The 21,157-nt window shown below is 46.5% G+C and overlaps 1 pseudogene; it reads right to left on the bottom strand.

Moving 5' to 3' along the window:
* Window positions 1-21,157, bottom strand: part of LOC139256457 (zinc finger protein 850-like) — an 80,773-nt pseudogene that overhangs the window by 19,453 nt on the left and 40,163 nt on the right.

Genomic DNA, 21,157 nt, shown 5'->3' on the forward strand with positions numbered 1-21,157 from the left:
CCCCACAGTCACTGACACCAATCTCCTGTCTGATATAAACCCACCCCACAGTCACTGACACCAATCTCCTCCTGTCTGATATAAACCCACCCCACAGTCACTGACACCAATCCCCTCCTGTCTGATATAAACCCACCCCACAGTCACTGACACCAATCTCCTGTCTGATATAAACCCACCCCACAGTCACTGACACCAATCTCCTGTCTGATATAAACCCTCCCCACAGTCACTGACACCAATCTCCTGTCTGATATAAACCCACCCCACAGTCACTGACACCAATCTCCTGTCTGATATAAACCCTCCCCACAGTCACTGACACCAATCTCCTGTCTGATATAAACCCACCCCACAGTCACTGACAGCAATCTCCTCCTGTCTGATATAAACCCACCCCACAGTCACTAACACCAATCTCCTCCTGTCTGATATAAACCCACCCCACAGTCACTGACACCAATCTCCTCCTGTCTGATATAAACCCACCCCACAGTCACTGACACCAATCTCCTCCTGTCTGATATAAACCCACCCCACAGTCACTGACACCAATCTCCTCCTGTCTGATATAAACCCACCCCACAGTCACTGACACCAATCTCCTCCTGTCTGATATAAACCCACCCCACAGTCACTGACACCAATCTCCTCCTGTCTGATATAAACCCACCCCACAGTCACTGACACCAATCTCCTCCTGTCTGATATAAACCCACCCCACAGTCACTGACACCAATCTCCTCCTGTCTGATATAAACCCACCCCACAGTCACTGACACCAATCTCCTTCTGTCTGATATAAAACGATTATCATCCTAGACAGTCCCTCGGAGTCGAGGATGACTTGCTTCCACATTAAAAATGAGGTCTCAGATGTCTGTTAAGTCCAATGCGGGAGCTCCAGTCTCTGTCGCAGGTTGGACAGACGGTGGTTGAAAGTACGTTGGTTGAAGTGCCGGTTTGTTGAAGTGCTTGGGTTGTCGTGCGCTCCTCCCGCTGTATGTGCTTGCTCTCCACTTGCTCCAGGTGGAGAGACTCGAAGTGTTCGACGCCCTCACGGATTATTCTCTTCCACTTTCAGCGATCTTGCACCAGGGATTCCCAGGAGTCGGTGGGGATGCTGAACTTCTTCAAGGAGATCTTGAGGGTGGCCTTGAAGTGTTTCCTCTGCCCCCTGGAGCTCGCTTGCCGTGTTGAGGTTCCGAGCATAGCGCTTACTTTGGGGGTCTTGTATCGGGCATATGGACAATGTGGTCCATCCATCATTGCTGATCGAGTGTGGTCAATGCTTCAATGCTGAGGATGTTGGCCTGCGTGAGAACAGATGTTGGTGCGTCTATCCTACCAATGGATTTGCAGGATCTTCCGGAGGCAGTGTTGATGGAACTTCTCCAGTGCTGTGATGTGCCTGCTGTACATAGTCCATGTCTGAGAAGCGTGTCTGAGGACAGGTATCACTACTGCTCTGTCGACCATGAGCTTTGTGCCTGTTTTAAAGTTCTGGTCTTCAAACACTCTGTTCCTTAGGCGACCAAAGGCTGTGCTGACACACTGAAGGCAGTGTTGGACCTCATGATCAAAATCTGCCCTGGCCGACAGTAGGCTCCCGAGGTATGAAAAATGGTCCACGTTATCCAAGGCCTCATCTTGGATTTTGTTAATCGGGGAGGGGGGGGCGGGGGCAGCATGGGGGAGCAGTGCTGTGGGGCGGGGGCAGGTTGATAGAGCACCTTTGTTTTACAGATGTTTAGTGCAAGGCCTATACTCTCAGACGCTACGGTGAACGTGTTGACGCTGGTTTGGAGTGCGACCTCCGAGTGAGCACAGACACAAGCATCATCTACATATTGTAACTCGCTGACAGAGGATGGCACCACCTTGGATCTGGTCTGAAGGCGATGGAGGTTGAACAGTTTCCCGTTTGTTCTGTAGATTATCTCCACTCCAGCGGGAAGCTTACTGACGGTGAGATGTAGCATTGCAGCAAGGAAGATCGAGAAGAGCGTTGGTGCAATGACACAGCCTTGCTTCTCCCCGGTTCGTACATGAACTGGGTCTGTGGTGATCCAATGGTCAGGATCACAGCTTGCATGTTATCACGAAGCAAGCAGAGAATGCTGACAAATTTTTGAGGACAGCCGAATTTGAAGAGTACACTCCATAATCCCTCACGGTTGACAGTGTCAAAGGCCTTTGTCAGGTCAATGAAGGTTGAACCAACCCCACAGTCACTGACACCAATCTCCTCCCATGTGATATAAACCAACCCTTGTCTCTGACACCAAGTGCACTGGGTAAATATGTTAAAGGGTAAGACTAGAAACGCAGTGGCAAACATTTAAGGAGATATTCCATAACTCTCAGCAAAGATTTATTCAAGTGAGAAATAAAGATGCTAAGAGAAGGATGAACCATCCCTGGCTAACTAAGGAAGTAAAGGATGGTATCAAATTGAAAAAAAAAGACATATAATGTTGTGAAGGACAGTGGAAGGCCAGAGGATTGGGAAATTTTTAAAAACCAGCAAAGGATGACTAAAAAAAATGATAAAGACAGAGAAGATAGCAGATGAGAACAAACTAACAAGAAATATAAAAACACAGTAAGAGCTTCTACAGGTATATATAAAAGAAACAAGTAGCTAAAGTAAGTTTTGGTCCCTTAGAGGATGAGACTGGAGAATTAATAATGGGGAACATGGAAATGGCAGAGACTTTGAACAAATATGGGTCTTCATGGTAGAGGACACTAAAAACATCCCAACAGTTGATAATCAAGGAGCCGGCGGGGGGACTTAAAACAGTTACTATCACTAGAGATAAAGTATTAAGCAAACTAATGGGACTAAAGGTGGACAAGTCTCCTGGACCTGACGACATGCATCCTTGGGTTTTAAAAGTGACTGCAGAGATAGTGGATGCATTGGTTGTAATCTACCAAAATTCCCTGAATTCTGCAGAGGTCCCAGCGGACTGGAAAACCACAATCGTTACATTTGTATTTAAGAAAGGAGGGAGACGGAGAGCAGGAAACTATAGACCAGTTAGCCTACCATTTGTCATTGAGAAAATACTGGAGACCATCATCAAGGAAGTAGTAGCAGGACATTTAAAAAATCATATTGCAGTCAAGCAGAGTCAGCTTGGTTTTATGAAAGGGAATTGTTTCAAAATGTAATAAGCAGAGTGGTTGAAGGAGAACCACTTGATGTCGTATATTTGGATTTCCAGAAAGCATTCGATAAGGTACCACACAAAAGGTTACTGCACAAACCAAGAGCTCACGGTGTTGGGGGCAATATATCAGCATGGATAGAAGATTGGCTAACTAACAGAAAAGAGAGTTGGGATAAATGGATCATTTTCAGGTTGGCCAATTGTAACTAGTGGGGTGCTGCAGGAATCAGTGCTGGGGCCTCAACTATTTACAATTTATATTAATGAAGGGACCGAGAGTAACACAGCCAAATTTGCTGGTGATACAAAGATAGGTGGGAAAGTAAGTTGTGAGGAGGATGCAAAGAATCTACAAAGTGATATAGATAGGCGCAGTGAGTGGGTAAAAATCTGGCAGATGGACTATAATATGGTAAAATGTCAGGTTATCCCCCTTGGTAGAAAAAATAAAAAAAGCAAATTATTTAAATGGGAACGATTACAAAATGCTGTAGTACAGAGGGATCTGGGGGTTCTTGTACATGAAACTCAAAAAGTTAGCATGCAGGTACAGCAAGTAATCAGGAAGGCAAGTGGAATGCTGGCCTTTATTGCAAGGGGGATGGAGTATAAAAGTCGGGAAGTCCTGCTACAACTGTACAGGGCGTTGGTAAGACCACACCTGGAGTACTGCAGAGTTTTGGTCTGGACTTGTCTCCATTCCCGTGCCGAGGGATTGCTACACCAGATGGGAGGGGCAACATTTGGGGACACTGATTCCCCACCAATTCCCATTCCCCTTCTTTCCGGTGGATAATGGAGGGGCCACTGTGTGTAATGTGCAAGTCAGTAAGAATGGTCAGCAAACTCTTTCTAATTGGAGATTTTATTCAGTGGAAACTTTCACACACTATTGTAGATTTTGTACCAAAGATCAATTTAGGATTAAAGTAAAAGTTCATAATTTTATTGCAAACTGAAGGGGAAAGATAACACACAGCGTTTCTTAAATGGACACTGCAGCCCCAAGAACACAATCAGCAATATATCCAGAATATTAAAGTCCAGCCCAGTTATAGGGTTATTAACATCAGCAGAAACAAACCCCAACTGTCCGAATGAACATGGTTCAGTCGGGATGTGATTAACAGCAGCAATAACAGCAGATTCCAACCCCTGCAGTCACTTGTGAACTCGCTGGTGTCTCAGCAGGTGGGATGACGTAGTGAATCCCTTCCCACACTCAGAGCAGGTGAACGGCCTCTCCCCGGTGTGAACTCGCTGGTGTGTCAGAAGGCTGGATGAATCAGTGAATCCTTTCCCACACTCAGAGCAGGTGAACGGCCTCTCCCCAGTGTGAACTCGCTGGTGTGTCTGCAGGTTGGACGACTGAGTGAATGCCTTCCCGCATTCAGAGCAGGAGAACGGCCTCTCCCCAGTGTGAACTCGCTGGTGTGTCAGCAGGCTGGATGACACAGTAAATCCCTTCCCACACTCAGAGCAGGTGAATGGCCTCTCCCCAGTGTGAACTCGCTGGTGTCTCAGCAGGTGGGATGATAAAGTGAATCCCTTCCCACACTCAGAGCAGGTGAACGGCCTCTCCCCAGTGTGAACTCGCTGGTGAGTTACAAGTTGGGATGACCCAGTGAATCCCTTCCCACACACGGGGCAGGTAAATGGCCTCTCCCCAGTGTGAACTCGCTGGTGTGTCAGCAGGTGGGATGACCGAGTGAATCGCTTCCCACACTCAGAGCAGGTGAACGGTCTCTCCCCAGTGTGAACTCGCTGGTGAGTTACAAGGTGCGATGACCGAGTGAATCCCTTCCCACACACGGTGCAGGTGAACGGCCTCTCCCCAGTGTGACTGCGTCGATGCATTTCCAGCTCACATGGTTTTCTGAATCCCTTCCCACAGTCACCACATTCCCACGGTTTCTCCATGGTGCGGGTATCCTTGTGACTCTCCAGTTTGGATGATCAGTTGAAGCCTGGTCCACACACACAACACGTTTACAGTTTCTCCCTGCTGTGAATGGTGCGATGTTTTTTCAGGCTGTGTAACTGGTTAAAGCTCTTTCCACAGGCAGTGCACTGGAACACTCACTCGGGTCTGTGTGTGTCTCGGTGCCTTTCCAGTCACACTGATATTTGAAATCTATTCCCACAGACAGCACAAACATTTCTCCTTCCACTTTCAAAGGCCGATGATATTCAGGTCCTGATGCATCGAGTGACTCTGTCAGATCTTGACGTGATGTTTGGTTTGTGTTTCCTGTCTGAAAATCTCCCCTTCTAATACGCTGTAAAAGGAGATAACAAAACTCATCACTGTCAGTACAAGACAAAAATTCAGAATACACACATCTAGTTTCATGGAACATTCTTTCCTCTCTTGTTCTTCCAAATCTGTAAATCCCTGTCCCACACATTGTCCCTCCTGCTGTGCTGAAATCCAAACGCATCGCATGTCGCTAGACTGTTTCACCTCCCCTCCCAGTTTTCACCACCAATTCTGGCTGGGATCAGAAAACACTCACTGGTTCCCCTCCCTCTCCCTGAAGGTGCTGACTCTGGCTAGGTTCAGTTCTATACTCACTACATAAGAACATAAGAAACAGGAGCAGGAGTAGGCCATATGACCTCTCGAGCCTGCTCCGCCATTTAATGCAATCATGGCTGATCCGATCATGGACTCAGGCCCACTTCCCTGCCCGCTCTCGATAATCCCTCATTCCCTTATCGGTTAAGAAACTGTCTATTTCTGTCTTAAATTTATTCAATGAACCAGCTTCCACAACTCTCTGAGGCAGAGAATTCCACAGATTTGCAACCCTCCGAAAGAAATTCCTCCTCAGCTCAGTTGTAAATGGGCGGCCCCTTATTCTAAGATCATGCCCCCTAGTTCTAGTCTCCCCCATCAGTGGAAACATCCTCTCTGCATCCACCCTGTCGAGCCCCCTCATAATCTTATACGTTTCGATAAGATCACCTCTCATTCTTCTGAATTCCAATGAGTAGTGACCCAACCTCCTCAACCTTTCCTCATAAGTCAACCCCCTCATCTCCGGAATCAACCGAGTGAATCTTCTCTGAACTGCCTCCAAAGCAAGTATATCCTTTTGTAAATATGGAAACCAAAACTGCACGCAGTATTCCAGGTGTGGCCTCACCAATACCCTGTGTAACTGTAGCAAGACTTCCCTGCTTTTATACTCCATCCCCTTTGCAATAAAGGCCAAGATTCCATTGGCCTTCCTGATCACTTGCTGTACCTGCATACTATTCTTTTGTGTTTCATGCACAAGTACCCCCAGGTCCCGCTGTACTGCAGCACTGTGCAATTTTTCTCCATTTAAATAATAACTTGCTCTTTGATTCTTTCTACCAAAGTGCATGACCTCACACTTTCCAACATTATACTCCATCTGCCAAATGTTTACCCGCTCACTTAGCCTGTCTATGTCCTTTTGCAGATTTTTTGTGCCCTCCTCACGCATTGCTTTTCCTCCCATCTTTGTATCAGCAAACTTGCCTACGTTACACTTGGTCAATTCTTCCAAGTTGTTAATATAGATTGTAAATATTGGGACCCAGCACTGATCCCTGCGGCACCCCACTAGTTACTGGTTGCCAACCCGCGAATGAACCATATCCCGACTCTCTGTTTTCTGTTCGTTAGCCAATCCTCTATCCATGCTATTATCCCCTACCCCGTGAACTTTTATCTTGTGCAGTAACCTTTTATGTGGCACCTTGTCAAATGCTTTCTGGAAGTCCAAATACACCACATCCACTGGTTCCCCCTTATCCACCCTGTCCGTTACATCCTCAAAGAACTCCAGCAAATTTGTCAAACATGACTTCCCCTTCATAAATCCATGCTGACTCTGCCTGACCAAATGTTGTTTCTCCAAATGTCCTGCTACTGCTTCTTTAATAATGGACTCCAACATTTTCCCAACCACAGATGTTAGGCTAACTGGTCTATAGTTTCCTGCTTTTTGTCTGCCTCCTTTTTTAAATTTAGTTTTCCAATCTGCTGTGGCCTCTCCAGAATCCAGGGAATATTGGTAAATTACAACCAATGCATCCACTATCCCTGCCGCTACTTCTCTTAAGACCCGAGGATGCAAGCCATCAGGTCCAGGGGATTTATCTGCCTTTAGTCCCATTATCTTACTGAGTACCACCTCCTTAGTGATTGTGATAAGTTCCTTCCCCACTATAGCCCCTTGACTATTGGGACATTGTTAGTGTCTTCTACCGTAAAGACTGATACAAAATATTTGTTCAGAGTTTCTGCCATCTCCATGTTCCCCCATTACTAATTCCCCAGTCTTGTCCTCTAAGGGACCAACATTTACTTTAACCACTCTTTTCCTTTTTATATACATATAGAAACTCTTGCTATCTGTTTTTATATTTTGTGTTAGTTTACTTTCATAGTCTATCTTCCCTTTCTTAATCATTTATTTTTACTCATTCTTTGTTGGCTTTGAAAAGATTCCCAGTCTTCTGTCCTCCCACTAATTTTAGCCACTTTGTTTGCCCTTGTTTTTAATTGGATACCGTCCTTTATTTCTTTAATTAGTCACAGATGGCTATCTTTTCTTACACTCTTTCCTCCTCACTGGAATATATTTTTCTTGAGTTATGAAATATCTCCTTAAATGTACACCACTGTTCATCAACCGTCCTACACTTTAATCTATTTTCCCAGCCCACTTTAGCCAACTCTGCCCTCATACCTTCATAGTCTCCTTTATTTAAGCTTATTTCGCTGGTTTGAGATCTAACTTTCTCATCCTCCATCTGAATTTGAAATTCAGCCATGCTATGATCACTCATTCTGAGGGGATCCTTTACTAGGAGATTGTTTATTAATCCTGTCTCATTACACAGGACCAGATCTAAGATAGCCTGCCCCCTGGTTGGTTCCATTACATACTGCTCAAGGAACCCGTCCCTTACGCACTCTATGAACTCCTCCTCAAGGCTACCCTGACCAATTTGATTTTTCCAATCAATATGGAGGTTAAAATCACCTATGATTATTGCTGTTCCCTTTTTACAAGCTCCCACTATTTCCTGGTTTATACTCCGACCAACAGAGTTGCTACTGTTAGGGAGCCTATAGACTACACCCACCAGTGACTTTTTTGCCTTATTATTCTTTATCTCCACCCAAACTATTTCAACATCCTGATCATTTGAGCCAATATCATTTCTCACTATTGCAGTGATTCCATCCTTTATCAACAGAGCTACTCCACCTCCTTGTCCTTTCTGTCTGTCCTTCCGGATTGTCAAGTACCCCATAATATTTAGTTCCCAGTCCTGGTCACCTTGCAACCATGTATCTGTAATGGCTATCACACCATACCCATTTGCATCTATTTGTGCCGTCAACTCATCTATTTTGTTATGAATGCGATGTGCATTTAGACCAAGAGCGTTTAAATTTTTTTTTTTTTACCTTTTTCCTGCTCGTTTCCTTTCTCCTTCAAACTCACTTTCTTTATTTTTGCTTTCTAATTATAGCTTTACTCCCCTCCCTACTGAATCTATTCTCAGGTTCCCATCCCCCTGCCAGGCTAGTTTAAACCCTCCCCAACAGCACGAACAAACCCCCCCCCAGCGAGGATATTGGTCCCGGCTCTATTGAGGTGCAACCCGTCCGGCTTGTACAGGTCCCACCTCCCCCAGAAGTGGTCCCAATGCCTCAGGAAACTAAAGCCCTCCTGCCTGCACCATCTCTCCAGCCATGTATTCTTCTGCTCTATCCTCCTGTTTCTGTACTCACTAGCTCATGGCACCGGGAGTAATCCGGAGATTACTACCTTTGAGATCCTGCTTTTTAATCTCTCTCCTAGCCTGCAGGACTTCATCCCTCTTCCTACCGATGTCATTGGTCCCGATATGGACCACGACCTCTGGCTGCTCCCCCCTTTCTCCCCCCCCAGAATGCCCTGTAGCCGCTCAGTAACATCCTTGATCCTGGCACCAGGGAGGCAACATACCATCCTGGAGTCATGTCTGCGGCCGCAGAAACGCCTGTCTGCTCTCCTGACTAGCGAAACCACTACCACTATAGCTCTTCCATTCTTCTTCCTCCCCCTCTGTGCAGCTGAGCCACCCGTGGTGCCATGGACTTGGCTCTGGCTGCACTTCCCAGAGCCACCATTGCCCTCACCGGTGCTCAGTACAGAGTACCGGTTAGAGAGGGAGATGGACTCGGGACTCCTGCACTACCTGCCTAGTCCTCCTCTTCTGTCTGGCAGTCACCCAATCCCTCTCTGCCTGCACACTCTTAAACTGCGGGGTGACCACCTCTAGAAAGGTGCTATCCACGTAGCTCTCAGTCTCACGGATGCACCGCAGTGACTCCAGCCGCCGCTCAAGCTCCAAAACATGGAGCTGGGGTTGGTGCAGCTGGAGACACCTCCTGCACACTTGGTCGTTCTGGCCACGTGAAGCATCCAGGATTTCCCACATGCCACAGGATGTGCAATCCATGGGACTGAGCTGTCCTGCCATCCCTCTAGTTACACTCGCAACTATCAAATAGAACTAAACTCTAAACCTTAGCACAACACACCCAGCAACTACTCAGCAATCAACTGATTTAATTAATTACTTCTACTTAGTGAATAAAGATCACTGATCTATTTAATTGCAGTTCCTAACTTACACCAATGCCCAAGGTTTATTAGAGAAAAATACTCACTAATCATACAGCACAGGAGGCCATTCGGCCCATCAAGCTGTGCAAATCTCTGAGAGCCATTCAATGACTCCGCTCCGCTCTTTCCCCAAAGCCCCAGAAATTGCTCCCTTTGAATGATTGGTGTTTGAAAGTTAACACTGATGTCCTTTCCAGAGCAGTGGCCAGTATTGAAGAGCATCCTGTAACTAGTGACTGACCATCAGCTTGTTGTTGTACCCGAGACTGCTGTTAATGCTGGAACAGACTGATCAGCTGACCCTGCCCCTGACCCTCAGCTTTGGGGTCACCTTTAAATTGGACCATTTGCTTTGGAATGTCTCCCAATTTTCTTCCAAAATACATTTTCTCTCCTGTGCAACATGGCGGCCAGTGACCCCGCTGAGCCGGGCCTGTCACCGCGGGTCAAACCCGGGGTAAGCCTGAGGCCTACAGCGGGGGGGTGTGGAGCTCCCTGTCCGGCCTCCCCGCGGGTCCACAGCGTCTGTCCGCCTGCTCCGGCCGCGCATGCTCAGTGCGGGAGATCCGGGCTCAGCCCCGCCCACTCAGGGGGGGCGCAAGCCCCGCCCCTCGCACACTCCATTGGTTGGAGGACCAACCGCCCGGTCCTCCAGCCCCGCCCCCGCTCTTCCTATTGGTCCGGAGCCGCCGTCAATCACCCGGGCAGTGTGAGCTGAGCATGCGCGGTGGGGCGGCTGAGCGATGGGCGGAGGGAGCGGGTTAATAAACCCCGGGGGGACGCGGGCTTCACACCCACCGAGTGCGGGCCCGGGCCCCGCCCGAGAGACAACACTCCGCATTACCCGCTTCACACACACCCGCTGTGGGCCTCCGGCCTTTCCCCGGGCGGGGGGGCAGCTGCCGGGTCTTTCTCCCGGGGACAGGCCCCCGGCAACCGCCGCCATCTTGGGAGGCTGAGGGGGCGGCAGGGCGCATGCGCGGCCTTTCCCTGGGCCAGGAACCAGGAGCAGAGAATGTTGTGAATTTTGTAAAGTGCTGCTCCAGGCTGTGAGAGAAGTGGGGCAGCACCGACAGGCCGCACCCCACCCGGCTCTGACAGTCACTGCATTCATCAGCGACAAATATCAGCCGCCTTTCAATGTGCAAACACAAATGTCTCTTCTGTCTGTGGGAGAAGTGGGGCAGCAAACCCCACCCAGCACAACTTACCTTTAAAATGTCACAGGAGAAATGTTTGCCTGTTCTGTCTGTGGGAATAGATTTCAAATATCAGTGTGACTGGAAAACCCCCGAGACACACACAGACCCGAGTGAGTGTTCCAGTGCACTGCCTGTGGAAAGAGCTTTAACCAGTTACACAGCCTGAAAAACATCGCACCATTCACAGCGGGGAGAAACCGTAATCGTGTTGTGTGTGGACCAGGCTTCAACTGATCGTCCAACCTGGAGAGACACAAGGACACCGGCACCACGGAGAAACCGTGGGGACTGTGCGAAAGGATTCAGCTTCCCATCCTGGCTGGAAACTCATCGGTACAGTCACACTGGGGGGAGGCCATTCACCTGCCCCGTGTGTGCGAAGGGATTCAGCCAGTCATCCCACCTGCTGACACACCAGCGGGTTCACAAGTGACTGCAGACACACCATGGCGCACCATCTTGCCGTCCGGAGGAGGCACTCTACGCGGGAGTCCTCCCACTATTTATCGGGGACTTGGCCTGGAGGGTGGTGCACGGAGCAGTGCCGTGCAATAAATTTTTAAGCCGGTTCACGGGCTCCCAGGCCGCCTGCAATTTCTGCGGTCTGGAAGAGTCCGTGTTCCATGTTTTTATTGAATGTACGAGGTTGCAGCCCCTGTTTTATTATTTAAAGGGGCTGCTCCTGAAATTCTGGCTGCACTTCAGTCCCACACTCCTGATCTTTGGGCACCCTGTGCGGAGGGGAGCGGGTAGGTCCGAGGGCCTCCTCGTAGGACTGCTCCTGGGCACGGCCAAGGGTGCCATCAGCCGGTCCAGGCAGCGGGCGGTCGAGGGGGTCGTTCAACCTGACTGCCTGCCTCTTCCACACGTACATCTGGGCCAGGGTGTCCCTGGAGATGCAGCACGCGGTGTCCACCGGTACGCTCGCGGCCTTCCGCGAGAGATGGGCACCGGAGGGACTGGAGTGCATCATCACCCCCGGCAACCAAATGTTAATTTGATTTTATGTTTTAAAGTTTAATTTGTTTTAATTGCCGGTTTTAGTGTCCCCCTCCCCTTTTATAGGGGGCACTTGTAAATTATATGATTTTAATGTCCAAAAACAAAATGACAAGTGACTACAGCGGTTGGATTCTTGCTGTTATTGCTGTTGTTAATCATTTCCAGGAGCAAACCATGTTAATTCTGAGAGTTGGATTTGTTTCTGCTGATGTTACTGACCCCTATAACTGGGCTGGAGTTTAATATTCTACATATATGTCAAATTAATCAACTTTGTTTTAAACACACAGTATACTGAGTATTTCTTTCCTCCAAGATAAGAGACTAAATTTGTGCCCTGTTACCGAATCTTCCATTTTTGAGCAATTTCTCCTTTCTAACTCTAGATTATCTCAGTTCTAATACCTTCAGTTACTCTCAAGTCCCAGCTCCCCAAACCTTCCAGAGAGCCTGTAATAGAAAATGGATGAAAATTTATCCCAATGTAACTATTACTATTATCCAAGAAAAAAATTTGCATTTCATTCTCCTTCCACTGCCTCAGGACGTCGCAAAGTGCTTTACAGACAAGGAACTACTTTTGACGTGTAGTTACTGTTCTGATGTAGGGAAAGCAGCAGCCAAATTGGGCAAAGCAAGCTCCCTCAAACAGTATTGTAACAATGATCAGATAATCTGTTTTACCGATGTTGATTGGATGATGGAAGGGGATGTGTAAAGAGATGGTCTGTGTGTGGAGATGTGAAACAAGGAAACGGTATCCCTGTATGACAGTGACACAGCCTTGTGGTCACAGTCAGAACAATGCACAGATATCCTTGTGGTTATGGTTATGGAGCAGAGTCAGATCAGGAATGCAGTAAACAAGTTCAGTATAAATATCACCAGTGTAGCTGCAGCTTGTTAGACACACCTGGGGAAAGGAGAGCTCGGAATCCACTGCATTATTCCTGTTCTCCGGATCAGGTAACTATACTCCGTCTGTATTTTTGCAGTGCTGTTCATAATATCAGTAAAAGACACACTGTAGTTCTGAACTTGATTATCTGGTGTCTGAAATCACAAGACTCAAATTTCAGAGTCAACAAAATGAACAAGTAAACACATCACGACCCAAAAGTCTAGCTCCATATTCACAGGAAAAGTATGTTATCTAACTCCTCGATGGACAGAATAAAGAAAGATCACAATTCTAAGAATTTCTAGAATCATTTGTAAATCCCTTTCAAATTCTGACAGGTTCCAACTGTCAGTTTCCATTACAGTGAACTCAATGAAAGCCAAGAACGGTTGGAGAGTAGGGGTGAAGGAGGGGTTGGGATGAGAGGGGTTGGGGTTAGGGGGGTTGGAGATTAGGGATGAAGGAGGGATTGGGGTGAGGGGGGTTGGAGAGGTTGGGGTGAGGAGTTTGGAGAGTAGGGGTGAAGGAGGGGTTGGGGTGAGGGGGGTTGGAGAGGTTGGGGTGAGGAGTTTGGAGAGTAGGGGTGAAGGAGGGGTTAGGGTGAGGGGGGTTGGAGAGGTTGGGATGAGGGGGGTTGGAGAGGTTGGGGTGAGGAGTTTGGAGAGTAGGGGTGAAGGAGGGGTTGGGGTGAGGGGGGTTGGAGAGTAGGGGTGAAGGAGGGGTTGGGGTTAGGAGGGTTGGAGAGTAGGGATGAAGGAGGGATTGGGGTGAGGGGGGTTGGAGAGGTTGGAGTGAGGAGTTTGGAGAGTAGGGGTGAAGGAGGGGTTGGGATGAGGGGGTTGGAGAGGAGGGGTTGGGGTGAGGGGAGTTGGAGAGTAGGGCTGAAGGAGGGGTTGGGGTGAGAGGGTTTGGGAAGCCTTCAGCTCTGGAATTCCTTCCCTAAAACTCTCCGCCTCTCCCCCTTTCTCTCCTCCTTTAAAATTCTCCTTAAAACCTGCCTCTTTGTTGAAATTATTGGTCATATTTCCTGCTATCTCCTGTGGCTCGGTGTCAAAACATATTTTTTTGGTATCGCTCTTGTTGTTTGCCTTGGGACAGTTTACTATATTAAATGTGATATTTATATGTAAGTTGCCACTGACACCAAATCCACAAATCACTTACACTGACACCAAATCAAGGTCCAATTACAATGTGACACTAAATCCAAGGATCACTTGAGACCAGCCGACCAGTGGGGATAAAAGCAGCCTATGAGAAGGGCAGCATTTACAGACGGCAAACTCAAACCAAACACCACACCAAGATCTGACAGTCACTCCATTCATCAGGATCTGAATATCAGATTTTAGTTATGCTCTTCCTCACACAAGTGGAAACATTCTCTCTGTATCCGCTCTATCAAAACCTTTCATCATTTTAAAGACCCCCATTAGGTCACTCCTCAGCCTTTGTTCAAGAGAAAAGAGACTCAGCCTGTTCATAAGAATGTAAGAAATAGGAGCAGGAGTCGGCCCTTTGGCCCCTCGAGTCTGCTCCTCCATTCAATAAGATCATGGCTGATCTGATCATGGACTCAGCTCCACTTCCCTGCCCGCTCCCCATAACCCTTTACTCCCTTATCGCTCAGAAATCTGTCTATCTGCGCCCTAAATATATTCAATGACCCAGCCTCCACAGCTCTCTGGGGAAAAGAATTCCACAGATTTACAATGCTCAGAGAAGAAATTCCTCCTCATCTCAGTTTTAAATGGGTGACCACTTATTCTGAAACTATAGAAACATAGAAAATAGGTGCAGGAGTAGGCCATTCGGCCCTTCGAGCCTGCACCACCATTCAATAAGATCATGGCTGATCATTCAACCTCAGTACCCCTTTCCTGCTTTCTCTACATTCCCCTTGATCCCTTCAGCTGTAAGGGCCATATCTAATTCGCTTTTGAATATATCCAACGAACTGGCCTCAACAACTTTCTGCGGTAGAGAATTCCACAGGTTCACCACTCTCTGGGTGAAGAAGTTTCTTCTCATCTCGGTCCTAAATGGCTTACCCCTTATCCTCAGACTGTGACCCCTGGTTCTGGACTTCCCCAACATCGAGATCATTCTTCCCGCATCTAACCTGTCCAATCTCCACAGAATTTTATATGTTTCTATGAGATCCCCTCTCATTCTTTTAATTTATCCCCACTGAGACCTGTACTGTTTTTTTTCTGGTTCTTTAAAAGTATCTTTATGGCATCAGTATGAGTCACATTAAAAATTGAAAAGCTTCCATATTTGCATATATTTAAACCTGCTGTGCCTAATGTGGCTGAATGATGGTTTGATTGCTTGAAACTTGAATTTTCATAGTTAAAGAAGGAACATATAGTGTAAGTTCCGTGCTTTCCTCGGGCCGCGACTGTTTATTGTGCTTTCTGATTGCTTATGCTGAATTGTATGTGCCAGCATATGCTAATGAGACTGGCAGAAAACGGGTGCATGAATGGGTATAATTTAGGGTTTAACTTCCCGATTAGGTCCGCACAAGTTGCTCTTGATTCACCATGTTCAACGCCACATGAAATCAATTAGTATATCTTAATTTTTACAACCAAATACATGCTGCACAACCTGTTATCAATGCAGTATTCCATAGTCCAACTTGTACTGGATTTTAGCCATGCTCTTTTGCATTATCTTCCAAATCAAGGCATTGTGAAATAAAAAGGACCAGCATCAATTCAGCAGTTAGATAGTAAGGAATTGAATCAGGATTTAAAATATTTCTTAACTGGATTTTATTGTAACATTCAGAGGATGTTACAATTCCATATTTTACTGTCCGGTGAGGGATTTGCTTTTTTGTCTTATTTTAAAGGCATTTTTTCCCCCTCCTTTTTAACCTTTTCAAGCCATTGTATGAGGATGTATAAGGAGCTTGCCTCAAGGTCTTAGCCTTAGTTGAAGCAGTCAAAATCGATCGCATTATAAGAACAGCTTGGTTGATTTGACTGCTGTGTTTAACTCAATTCCGTCTGAGTAATACTTTGCCACCACTTGGTGAGTTCCAAGGCACACAGTTTAGAAATGCAACTTGTGACCTATGTCTTTGGTGCTGTGCAATTTACAAAGCACCAACATCCTGCATCTGTTGAGAATTTGCGGCATTTGACTGTAATTTGAAGTACTTTGCAATGCAGCACAAGTTTTGAACATGAGTACTGAAAAATCTCATAGCATCAGAGCCAATATCTGAAATACAGGGCAATTAAAATTGATGCTGTTTTCTCAACTCACACCTCTTGGCATCATATTAAAGTTGTGTTAATTCTGTGCTTCATCTAAGGTTTCAAGTACTGAAATTCACAGTATAAGGCTTTGATGCCTGAATGGCTTTAGATTTTAATGAGTAACAGTTTGTGCATTGTCACTGGACTGCTAATCAGAATGTTTTAAAAAAATGCTTAAATAGGATAGCAAGATGAGAGAAAAGATACAGTAAGAAATAAATCACAAATTAATTAAATTGTGTTCAAGCAAGTTTTGGTGAATTTATATTCACTGTTTGGTCCCATAGTTCTGCAATGTTGATTGGTACCATGGATTAAACAGTTTTCACTTTTTCTCCAGACATCAAGTGGCATGATTAAATCTCAAGTGTCTGGAATATCAAGAAAGATTTCTTTCCTATCCTAATATACTCCTGCAGGCTCTGACCAGAAAATCTGCAATTATTTATTCCAGTATTATGCAAGAATTAAATTTTACTTGCATTATGTGTTTTCTAATTATCTTTAGAAAATATTTTGGCTCTCCCACTCTATTTTATAAGCAACTTTTCACAGTGGGAAGATTGAGTAGATGAGCCTAATAGTAAGACATAAGGACAAAATCATAGGCATGCATGCAGTAAACAATTGACTCTTACCTTTTATTGATACATAATTTCACAAATTCATTGCAATATTTTTTTTTCACCCTTTCTGTCCCAAATATGAGGACTATATGAAGACTATACCCCCTAGTTCTAGATTTCCCCACCAAGGGAAACATCCTCTCTGCATCTACCCTGTCAAGTCCTCTCATTACCTTATATGCTTCAATAAGATCAGCTCTCATTCTTCTGAACTCCAATGTGTATAGGCCCAACCAACTCAACCTTTCCTCATAAGTGAACTCCCTCATCTCAGGAATCAACCTAGTGAACCTTCTCTGAACTGCCTCCAATGCAAGTATATCCTTCCTTAAATACAAAGACCAGAACTGTACGCAGTACTTTAGGTGTGACATCACCAATACCCTGTACAGTTATAGCAGGACTTCTTCGCTTTTATACTCTATCCCCCTTGCAATAAAGGACAACATTCCATACTAACTTTTTGTGTTTCATGCACAAGGACCCCCAGGTCCCTCTGCACTGCAGCATTTTGTAATTTCTCTCCATTTAATTAATTAAAAAAAAAATTTTCCTGCCGAAGTGGATAACCTCACACATTATACTCCATCTGCCAAATGTTTGCCCAATCATTTAGCCTGTCTATATTCCTTTGAAGATTTTTTAATGTCCTTCTCACAACTTGCTTTCCCACTCATCTTTGTATCATCAGCAAACTTGGCTACATTACACTCGGTCTCTTCGTTCTATAGATTGTAAATAGTTGAGGCCCCAGCACCAATCCCTGTGGCACCTCACTAGTTACCGTTTGCCAACCGGAAAATTATCCATTTATCCCGACTCTCTGTTTTCTGTTAGTTAACCAATCCTCTATCCATGCTAATGTTGGGGTTTTACTGGTGGTGAGTAGCATGCTGCGGGATGGAGTCGAGAACACTCGAGTTAAAGGCAGAGTCTCGGTTGAGGAGATCTTCGAAGTGCTCCTTCCAACGGGCCCTGACTGCTTCGGTGTCTTTGATTAGTGTTTCCCCGTTCATGGCCAGCAGTGGGATGGGGCCTTGGGTGTTTGGACCGTAGGTGGCCTTGACTGTGATGAAGAATCCTCGCACATCATGGCTGTCGGCCAGCTGCTGTATCTCCTGTGCTTTCTCCATCCACCACCTGTTCTTTAGATCCTGGGTCTTTTGTTGGACCTCAGCCTTGAGCCGTCTGTAATGCTGCTTTGCTGCTCCCGCATTGGGTTGTTGCTTGAGGCTCAGAAATGCCCTGCGTTTGTGATCTATTAGCTCTTGGATCTCCTGATCATTCTCATCAAACCAGCCCTGGTGTTTCCTGGTCAAGTGCCCGCGCATCTCTTCGCAGGCACTGGTTATGGAGGCCTGGAGGACAGACCAAGCGCTGTGGGCATTCTGTGTCTCGGGGTCATCGAGGCACGCCAGGTTAGCTGTGAAGCGCTGGCTGTATAGGGCTCTCTTAGCTGGGTCTTTAAGTGCCCCGCATTGATATTTTTGCGGCACTGCTTCTGCTGCCCCCTCCACTTTGGGGCTACGTTGATAGCAATGACGCATCGGATTAGGCGGTGGTCCATCCAGCAGTTGTCAGCTCCTCTCATGGCGCGGGTGATGCGCACATCCTTGCGATCCCTGGCTCGGACGATGACATAGTTGAGCAGGTGCCAGTGTTTGTAAAACTCAGTAAAACCCCTACACTGCATAATGCAGAAAAATACATAAGACAGCTTAAGAACTACAAAGCTTCGGGAGCAGATGGAATCACTGCTGAGGCACTGAAGTATGGCGGAGAGGCACTACTGGCGCAAATACATGACCACATCTCTCACATCTGGAGGGTGGAGAGCATACCGGGAGATCTCAGAAATGCAGTGATCGTGACCATCTTTAAAAAAGGGGACAAGTCCGACTGTGGCAACTACAGAGGAATCTCCCTGTTATCAGCCACTGGGAAAGTCAACGCTAGAGTCCTCCTCAAACTGCCACCAAGCTCATGGTCTACAGGGCTGCAGTAATACCCGGCCTCCTGTATGGCTCAGAAACACGGACTATGTACAGTAGACACCTCAAGTCGCTGGAGAAATACCACCAACGATATCTCCGCAAAATCCTACAAATCCCCTGGGAGGACAGACGCACCAACATTAGCGTCCTCGACCAGGCCAACATCCCCAGCATTGAAGCACTGACCACACTTGATCAGCTCCGCTGGGCAGGCCACATAGTCCGCATGCCAGACACGAGACTCCCAAAGCAAGCGCTCTACTCGGAACGCTAGTGTGCAAAATTAAAGCACATGGTATTGGGGGTAATGTACTGACGTGGATAGAGAACTGGTTGGCAGACAGGAAGCAGAGAGTCGGGATTAACGGGTCCTTTTCAGAATGGCAGGCAGTGATTAGTGGGGTACCGCAAAGTTCAGTGCTGGGACCCCAGCTATTTACAATATACATTAATGATTTAGACGAAGGAATTAAATGTAATATCTCCAAGTTTGCAGATGACACTAAGCTGGGTGGCAGTGTGAGCTGTGAGGAGGATGCTAAGAAGCTGCAGGGTGACTTGGACAGGTTAGGTGAGTGGGCAAATGTGTGACAGATGCAGTATAATGTAGATAAATGTGAAGTTATCCACTTTGGTAGCAAAAACAGGGAGGCAGAATATTATCTGAATGGTGACAGATTAGGAAAAGGGGAGGTGCAACGAGACCTGGGTGTCATGGTGTATCAGTCATTGAAAGTTGGCAGGGCTTTGGTGAGGCCACACCTTGAATATTTTGTACAGTTTTGGTCTCCTAATCTGAGGAAGGACATTATTGCTATTGAGGGAGTGCAGCGAAGGTTCACCAGACTGATTCCCGGGATGGCAGGACTGACATATGAAGAAAGACTGAATCGACTCGGCTTATATTCACTGGAATTTAGAAGAATGAGAGGGGATCTCATAGAAACATATAAAATTCTGACGGGTTTAGACAGGTTAGCTGCAGGAAGAATGTTCCCGATGTTGGGGAAGTCCAGAACCAGGGGTCACAGTCTAAGGATAAGGGGTAGGCCATTTAGGACCAAGATGAGAAGAAACTTCTTCACTCAGAGAATTGTGAACCTGTGGAATTCTCTACCACAGAACGTTGTTGAGGCCAGTGCATTAGATATATTCAAAAGGGAGTTAGATGTGGCCCTTATGGCTAAAGGGATCAAGGGGTATGGAGAGAAAGCAGGAATGGGGTACTGAAGTTGCATGATCAGCCATGATCATATTGAATGGTGGTGCAGGCTCGAAAGGCCGAATGGCCGACTCCTGCACCTATTTTCTAAGTTTCTAACTCCTTCACGGCAAACGAGCCAAAGGTGGGCAGCGGAAACGTTACAAGGACACCCTCAAAGCCTCCCTGATAAAATGCAACATCCCCACTGACACCTGTACTTGGTGCATGAAACACAAAAGGATAGTATGCAGGTACAGCAAGTGATCAGGAAGGCCAATGGTATCGCAAAGGGGATGGAGTATAAAAGCAAGGAAGTCTTGCTACAGCTATATAAGGTATGGTGAGGCCACACCTGGAATACTGCATGCAGTTTTGGTTTCCATATTTACAAAAGGATATACTTGCTTTGGAGGCAGTTCAGAGAAGATTCACTCGGTTGATTCCAGGGATGAGGGGGTTGACTTATGAGGAAAGGTTGAGGAGGTTGGGCCTCTACTCATTGGAATTCAGAAGAATGAGAGGTGATCTTATCGAAACGTATAAGATTATGAGGGGGCTTGACAAAGTGGATGCAGAGAGGATGTTTCCACTGATGGGGGAGACTAGAACTAGAGGACATAATCTTAGAATAAGGGGCCGCCCATTTAAAACAGAGATGAGGAGAAATTTCCTCTGAGGGTTGTAAATCTGTGGAATTCGCTGCCTCAGAGAGCTGTGGTAACTGGGACATTGAATAAATTTAAACAGAAATAGACAGTTTCTTAAACGATAAGGGGATAAGGGGTTATGGGGAGTGGGCAGGGAAGTGGAGCTGAGTCCATGATCAGATCAGCCATGATCTTATTGAATGGCGGAGCAGGCTCGAGGGGCCATATGGCCTACTCCTGTTCCTACTTCTTATGCTATCCATGCTAATATATTACTCCCAACCCCATGAGCATTTATCTTGTGCAGTATCCTTTTATGTGGCACCTTATCAAATGCCTTTCCTAAGGTGCATACCCTCGCATTTCTGGTATCATCCTTGTAAATCTTTGCACCCTCTCCAGTGCCTTTATGTCCTTTTTATAATGTGGCAACCAGAACTATACGCAAAACTCCAAGTGTGATCT

Source organism: Pristiophorus japonicus, chromosome 3, assembly GCF_044704955.1.
Source record: "Pristiophorus japonicus isolate sPriJap1 chromosome 3, sPriJap1.hap1, whole genome shotgun sequence".
NCBI classification, from domain to species: domain Eukaryota; kingdom Metazoa; phylum Chordata; class Chondrichthyes; family Pristiophoridae; genus Pristiophorus; species Pristiophorus japonicus.